Here is a 7,942-nt window from a genome sequence, read left to right on the forward strand (position 1 = left end):
AAAAATCATTTACATGATCAGACTGCCTAAATAACAAAAAACAGTCGTCAACATATCTACGGTACAGCAATTGTTTAAACTGAGCAGGGCAATATTTAAGCCATGACACCTCATGATGACAAAGAAATATATTAGCCAAGGTAGGACCCAAAGGAGAACCCATTGCAACCCTATCAACTTGTTTGTAATAGTTATTGTTAAACAAGAAAATGCAATCTTTGACTGCAAATTCAAGAAGAGATTTAAACTGTTTCTTGGTATAATTTAGGAACTCGTCACGGCTTACAAAAGAATTATCTGTATATATCTGTAGTGTCTCATTAAGGGGAATATTGGTAAACAAACTTTTTATATGAGAACTGGCCATATAAACCAGATGGGAGTAGCATAACTTCCTAATTTCTTGTGCAAAGGCTGTCGAATTACGAACTGTATAATCATTACTAGTGAGAAGGCTAAGAATTGGTACAAAGAATTTTGCATGGTTGCAATTGAATGTACCAGTAACTGAAAGAATCGGTCTAATAAGACAAGAAGGTTTATATATTTTAGGCAGTCCATACAAAATACTAGGCACTGATCCTGATGCAAACAAGTAGTCATATGTATCTGAAGTTATAACCTTATCTTTTAAGGTCCTTAAGAGTCTGTTAAGTTTGTCTTCCAATTTCAGAATATATGGAAATGGATCAATATCTAACTTAAGAAATTTAGAAGTATCAGAAAAAATAACTTGAACCTTTTCAACGTAAGTATTCATTTCCAAAATTACTACCCCTCTTCCCTTATCAGGCTTGGTAATAATGATGCTACTGTCCTGTTTCAGAGTTTTTAATACATTGAACTTTTGCCTGTTGCATAGAGATTTTGAAAAATTAACATTCTTTAATGAATCATGAGCAATTTTGCATACCTTATCAGCAATTCCTTTAAAGTTAACTGGTTTCTTTGAGGGACAGTATAGAGGCAACTTGGATATAGCCTAGTTTTAATAAGTTTTTAAAATGCCAGAAAATGATTAACAAATTTGGGTTTAAGAACCGGAAGACCAAAATCCAAACTAAACATCAACGCATCCTCTTCAAGTTTGCTAAGCTTTCTACTCGATAAATTCGTAATTACATCATCAGCATTTAGAGAAGACCATTTAGGGACTCCATTTAGGGACTGGGAGGATTGTGCCAAATAATCTCGCCTCCCTGCCACATAGTTTCTGGTGATATGTAATTTTTGTGAAACGTTATTCATTATATTCTGTGGAGCCCTATAAATCTATAGGGGGTCCCATGGTTCACGCTTTCTAAGACAATACCTCGTATACCTACAGGGCCTTCCCCTATCCGTCTCCTGGGGACTCGCCAGTTAGCAGTGGGATCCTGCCCCTGGATATACAATGGTGTCTGTGTATATATATATATATATATATATATATATATATATATATGTATGCTGCAATGTTTGTTTGTCCTTCAGTCTGTATATATATATATATATATATATATATATATATATATATATATATATATATATATATATATATATATATATATATATGTATGCTGCAATGTTTGTTTGTCCTTCAGTCACGCTCAAACCAAGGGCCAGAGACCCCCAGACCCATAAGTATTCTGAATCAGAGTGACCCAGGGATGATTTCAGGGGCGTCATAATTCAGATATCAGTCATTTGAGGTCACAAGTAGAGTGACGACCTTTTTGGCCCAGGCAACGCCGGGTACCCCTGCTGCCCAATTTTTGGCATGGAGACTCACAAGACCTCCAGTTCGGACATAAGCTATGTGTGGTAGCAGTCCGAGGTTACTTGAAGTCACCAATCGGAGGTCATTTGAGGTCACCGGTAATAGTTAACAAGTGCACATAAACACTGTGGTAAAGTCAGTGTAAACAGTTTTTATTCGATTTTGATCAAACTTTGCTGAATGGTTGAGCTAAATGCAAGAATAAAAGAATTTGAGTGTGAGAACAATCAGCTTAATGTGAAGATCACAGAAAAGTTAAAGATCTGTTCGAACAGTTTTGACCAGATTTTAACAATATGTGGTGGGAGGTTTGAGACAGGCAAGAACAAAGTGTTTTAATTTTGAGAATAATCAATCAAAGATCAAGGTCACAAGGCAATGTCAGGTTGTGTGATTAACAAAATATTCAGACAATCCTGATTAGGTTTTAAGAAACTCGTGTAAGGCACCCCGTGGTGGCCTGTGCTCCTTTGGTCCATCACCCTTTGTTTATTATTCTGAATTCTGAAATTAACTACTCATGTTTGAATAAAAAATGTATGTGGTAAGGCTCGAAAAAAGTGGACTTGGCTTGGTTAGTCCCGTTAAAGAAAACAAACTATTGAGGGATAGGTATACTAATTTTGCAAATTAATCCTTTTCTGAAATTTGAAAACAAAAAAGTTTATACGAGATCTGGGGCTCCAGGGAGTGTTCCTGCAAAGTTTCATCAAAATCAGTCCACACATCAAGGAGTGGTAGCTAGATAAACCGCTATACAGACAGACAATGCTTCGCTCCTATACAGATTTGGCAAAAGAGGTGAGATACAGCCAATGAGTAAGCCCATCGTTTTTTAGAGCAATACATCCAAGATCAGAATCAAATGGTAAGGTCAAGTTAATTAGTTTTTATTCTATTAACACTAAAATTTCTGGAAGGATTAGGCCAGCAGTATTTCTCACACTTTTACACTTCATTCCCCACTTGTGGGGATCCTAACATCCCCATGTCTCCCTTCAGATTTCTCTCAAGCCCATCATAAATAATGATGAATGAAATGTTTTGGTGCTTTCCATTTATTTTAATGCTTACAACCATCAATCGGAATGCAAATTTTGTTACATATCAATGGGAAGGATGACACTGTTTGCTTTCAGTCAGGCGACTGATTCGAGGTTGAATCACTGATGACCCACATCTCATATCCGGGTCCACATCCAACTGCTTTTTCCTTTTACCTTTTATGTGTAGAAGGATAGAGAAACCAGATTCATATAAATATGTTGTAGAAAATGCCAAGAGGACTCTAAGTGCGATTCATCAACTTTTGGATATGACTGATATATGGAGCACCAGAACACAGAATTTTCTCTTCATAAAAATCTCTGGCAGCAGAATCTTTCTTAAGGTCAAGGAATTCGTCCTGAACATCATCGGGAATGGCAGCAATATCAAGAGTATCTGAGAAATGATTCCTCACCAATTTACTTTTTTCCTCCTTGAATTCTGGGAAATAATTTTTGAGCTCATTTTCCAAGGATTTCAATAGTGAATTTTTTCCTCTTGAGAGATGGGTCAAGTAGGTGATCCTCTTCAGTCTCATTAAGAACAGTTGAAAGATTCTCAAACATGGCAACATTTTCTGCACCCACTTTCCGTTGCCAGTTCTGGAGTGTAGCAAGAAATTCACGCATACAGCCCATGAGGTGCAATGCATTTATTTCCTTGCCTTGTAGCATGAGATTTAGCCTGTTTGGCAGCTAAAAATGTCGGCCAGGTATGCAAGACGGGATGGGAGTACAGTGCTTGGTCGAAGAGACTAATAAATCATCCTTCCCTTTCAATTCCAGGAAAAGTGTCACTTCACTCCAAAGTTCAAATACTTTGCTCACAACATTGTCCTTGGAAAACCACTGCACGTTGGAGTAAAAGGGGAGGGATTAATGCTCTGAATCCATGTCTTCACAGAGTTTCTGAAAAAGGCGCAGGTTCAAATCTCCTGTTTTCACAAAGCTGACACATTTCACCCCCTCCCTTTTTTTTAATGGGAGTAACGATTAACTCTTGCATTAGAGAGTTGGACAGAAAAGGGATGAGAGTTTGTGGCTAGACGGGTGCTATGCGCTCTCAGTAGTGTAGGGATGCAACCAGACGGTTCAGAGGAGCAGTGACCATTGAAGTAGCAACAGAAAAGAGATAAAGATGCAACACTGCATCGAAGAGACAGAAGTTTAAGGGAGTCAGTAGGAGGAAGAGAGTTAATGAGACAATAAGCCTTTGACTTATTGAGAAGAGCTGTATGTGCGGGGGCTCCCCACACATGAAAGTTGTAGCCTACTCTACACAGGCGCGAATAAAACCCATTGTTGCGTCCCCGTCCCACACTGCCACAGGCTCCAGCAACAGTAGTACAGTATACGAAGGACGTTGCTCAGTGAGTTGTTCTTCCTATGGTCAACCTTTCAGTGTACAGCACACAAGATCAGCTGAGGCAGAAATAAACACTGGCTTCTTAAGTTCACTGTCTTTATTTTCCAAATAACCACACTTAATGCTTTTCAACTTCACTTCACTGTTTTCACAAGCACTGGAGCTATACAAACTTTACTAACTGCAATTACACTTAATGCCTGACGACACTTCACTGTTTTCACAAGTTTCTATTCTATCTATATACCTAGGCTGCTTCCCTCAAGGATAGGGAGGTACCGAAAATAATCTTCACTAACAAGTACCGAAAATAATCTTCACTAACTAATAACACCTAATGCTTGCCAGTAACGCTTCACAAACTTCACTAACAGCAATGCACTGACACTGCACTACACTCACACTGAACTGAAAACCGACTGAACTTGTTCTAGTCTCTTATCCATCCTTTTATAAGCTTGAATTGTTCGAGAATGATCTACTTCTCCACAGTTCTGGTGTATTCTATAGAGAGAGAGCACAGTTACCAACTAGGAGACAACGAAACATGCAAGAGCTTTCCTACAGTACACAACATTATAATTTATTTAGCATGTAAACTTAAATTGAATTGCATAGTTTAACAATTACATAACTAAAACATTAGTAGAGGAAAAGGACACAAAAATTAATGCATAACTTACGAAATAACTACGCTCACAAATGGCAGGCAAACTGGCAACTCTGACTCGTACTGGATTTAGCTACCATAAACATCAGGAAACATCAAGATGCTTCTCGAGCATCCTAACTGGCAAATCCCGCTTCTTAACACCGTGTATAAAGTCAACAACTGGGCAGAGGTAAAAAAGGCACGGAGTCGGCTAAGCACAGCTACTTTCTTGGAAGCACAATTTACAAGTGAAGTTATAATGATCATTCAAAGCTAAATCCAGAGAGAATGAAACCCCAAGTATGTTGTAAGGATAATGCAGGACTGAGCTGGATACTGTTAAAAATTAGAGGACACTCCTGCGGAAGGTTTTGATGAGTTACAAGGTGTATAAACTGAGTTTTCGACGCATTTGAAATAACAAGATTACTTTCACCACAATCCGAGATATAAGCAAAGTCAGACATTAGGTGTGCCATAGCCTCATCTCTTGTTTGCTGAAGTAACTGCTGAGATGGACACTGTGGGGAACGAATGGAAACGTGGATAGGGTTTGATGTACAGCTTAGAAGGTCATTTGATGAATAAGAGGAAGAGAGTTGGTGATAGGACAGAGCCCTAAGGAACACCACTACTGATAGCTGTAGAACAGTGGCCATTTACAATAGAAACTACAGAACGACCAGAAAGGATGCTAGAGATGAAGGCACAGACAGAAGGATAGAAATAGTGAAAGGGGAGTTAGGAAAGTAAAGGTTTATGCTAGACTCGATCGAAAGCCTTTGAGATGTCAAATGCAATGGCAAAGCTTTCGTCAAAGTTCCTAAACGAGGATGACTTGGAGTCTGAAAGGAATGTGAGAAGATCGCCAGTGGAGAGTCCCTGGTGGAACCCATACTGACGATCTGAAAGACGGTGGTGATAGGAAACGTGCTTTAAAATTTTTTTGCTAAAAGATTATTTAAAAATTCTTGAAATACAGGATGTTAAAGCATTCAAGAGATAGAGTTATGGGAATGGTCACCCTTCTCTGGAACAGGCTGAATGAGGGCAAATTTCCAGCAAGAAGAATGGTACAAAATGACAAAGGCGAAAGAGTGCCTAGGCAGGGTTTAAGCACAGAAGCACAGTTCTTAGGGACAACAGCAGGGACCCCATCAGGCCCATATGCCTTGTTACTGTAGTACTGAGCCCAATGATGGCAGAAAATACATCAGTTGAAGAAACTTTAATGTCAGCCATGACAAAGTCAAAGGGGAGAAGTGATGAAGGAACAGCACCAGAATCGTCTAAGATGGAAATGGAGGAGAAAGTCTAAGCGACGAGTTCTGCTTTATCAGTAGAAGAAACAGCAACAGAACCATCAGAGTGGAAAAAAGGAGGGAAGGATGATGAAGCAAAGTTGTTAGAAAGATTTTTGGCAAGGTGCTTGAAGGAGTGGGAAGAATTTGAGTTGGAGAGATCAGAGAATTTAAAACGAATGAAATTATTTTTAGCAGTGGTCACTTGTGTAATATCCATGGTTAAGATTTCTAATTTTTTAAGAATCATATTATGCTGCCTATAATAATAAGAATAGCATTGTCAAGCAATCATTCAAACCATGAAACACTCGTGTTCATAATTCATGCATGGACATTTTGGTAATGATATTAATGTGTCTTCAGTATGTTATTGTTTGTTCTGTGCAATATGCAGATTTTAGTGGTTCTTTATCTGTACCATACACACTGCAATATTTACACATCTGTAACATAGTTGTTTTGTTCATTAGACAGTGTGACGAACAAATTCTGGTTTTCATTTTTCCGCAGAGTCCTTAGTTTAGTGTTTCGGTCTTTAACATCTGCAGTTTATTGTTTACACCTCTGTAACATCAGTATTGTGTTAGTTCCCGTCTTAACTGCTTCATGATCGGTACATCTCTGTTCCTATATTCCAGCTAACTCCAGACTTTTTTTTTTTTTTTTTTTTTTTAGGTGGAAGTGAGCATATAAGCCTGAGAGTGTTAAGAAACTAAAGCAAGTGTTAATGCTGTCACAGTTAGCTCTTCTGGTCGGAACAGCTCTAGTACTGTATTTCACCTAACACAGGTGCATAATTAGAGCCTGGGAATACTAAAAATGAAAGTATAGCAGTTATTTCCAGACTCCACGTTTTGGTCGTCATGTCGTCTACAAGTTTTGCAGGGGATCGGCTGAGACCGAAAATAAGGATCCTAATGCTTTTATCTTTACCTCCGCCAACGAAGTTGGAGGAGGTTATGTATTCACCTATGTTTGTCTCTCTGCCTGTTTGTCCAGACGATATCTCCAAAAGTTCTCAATGAATTTCAATGAAATTTGGAGGAAAGGTGGGCCAAGAAGTAATTTATTAAATTTTGGAGCGGATCCGGATCCAGATCCTATGTATAGTATCTCCATAGGATCTCAATAAATTTTAATAAAGTTGTGTGGAAGAGTGGGCCCTGAATCAAGGGACAATTGATTAAAATTGGGGGCGGATTCAGATCCTAAGTATTCCACATAATATCTCTAGGATCCGGATCCGTATCCTTTTTAATGGCAATGGCATTGGCGGAGGTATGCGCTCTCTGAGTGCTTTCTAGTTCTTCCTGTAATGCTGTTCATTCAAATGGCCCTGGCCAGGGGTGTGTTCTTGCCATTTGTCTTGGTGGTATGCGCCCCTCGAGTACTGGGGTCTGGATTCGGAAGCATGATTAGTTTTTTGTCTTTAGTAAAATGTGCTGTGTCTTGCAGGAATGATGGGGAAAGGAGTGTGAAGAAATTTGGCACATTGCATGTTCTTTGTCCAAAACAAATCTTGAATACGAGGATGAAATTTATGTGTAACTATTACATATTTTGACAGGAAGGATAGGAGAGTGAGAACCTTGTCGTATCCCTCGTTCGTCCTGCAAAAACGAATCTAAGAGGCAGCAGTAACATTAAAATGCAATGATGATATGGTTTCGCTGAAAGCAAAGGAATATGCGGAACATTCGCATGTCTTCTTTCCTTCCAACAAATGCAAATCTTAAATATGAGTTTTTGTTTTTGAAGGAAAGGGGGATCAAGAATCTTCCTTGTCTTTCGTGCAAAAACAGGGTCTGTTCACAG

This window comes from Coenobita brevimanus, chromosome 24, assembly GCF_032717465.1.
Source record: "Coenobita brevimanus isolate Jiangsu-jjx chromosome 24, ASM3271746v2, whole genome shotgun sequence".
NCBI lineage: Eukaryota > Metazoa > Arthropoda > Malacostraca > Decapoda > Coenobitidae > Coenobita > Coenobita brevimanus.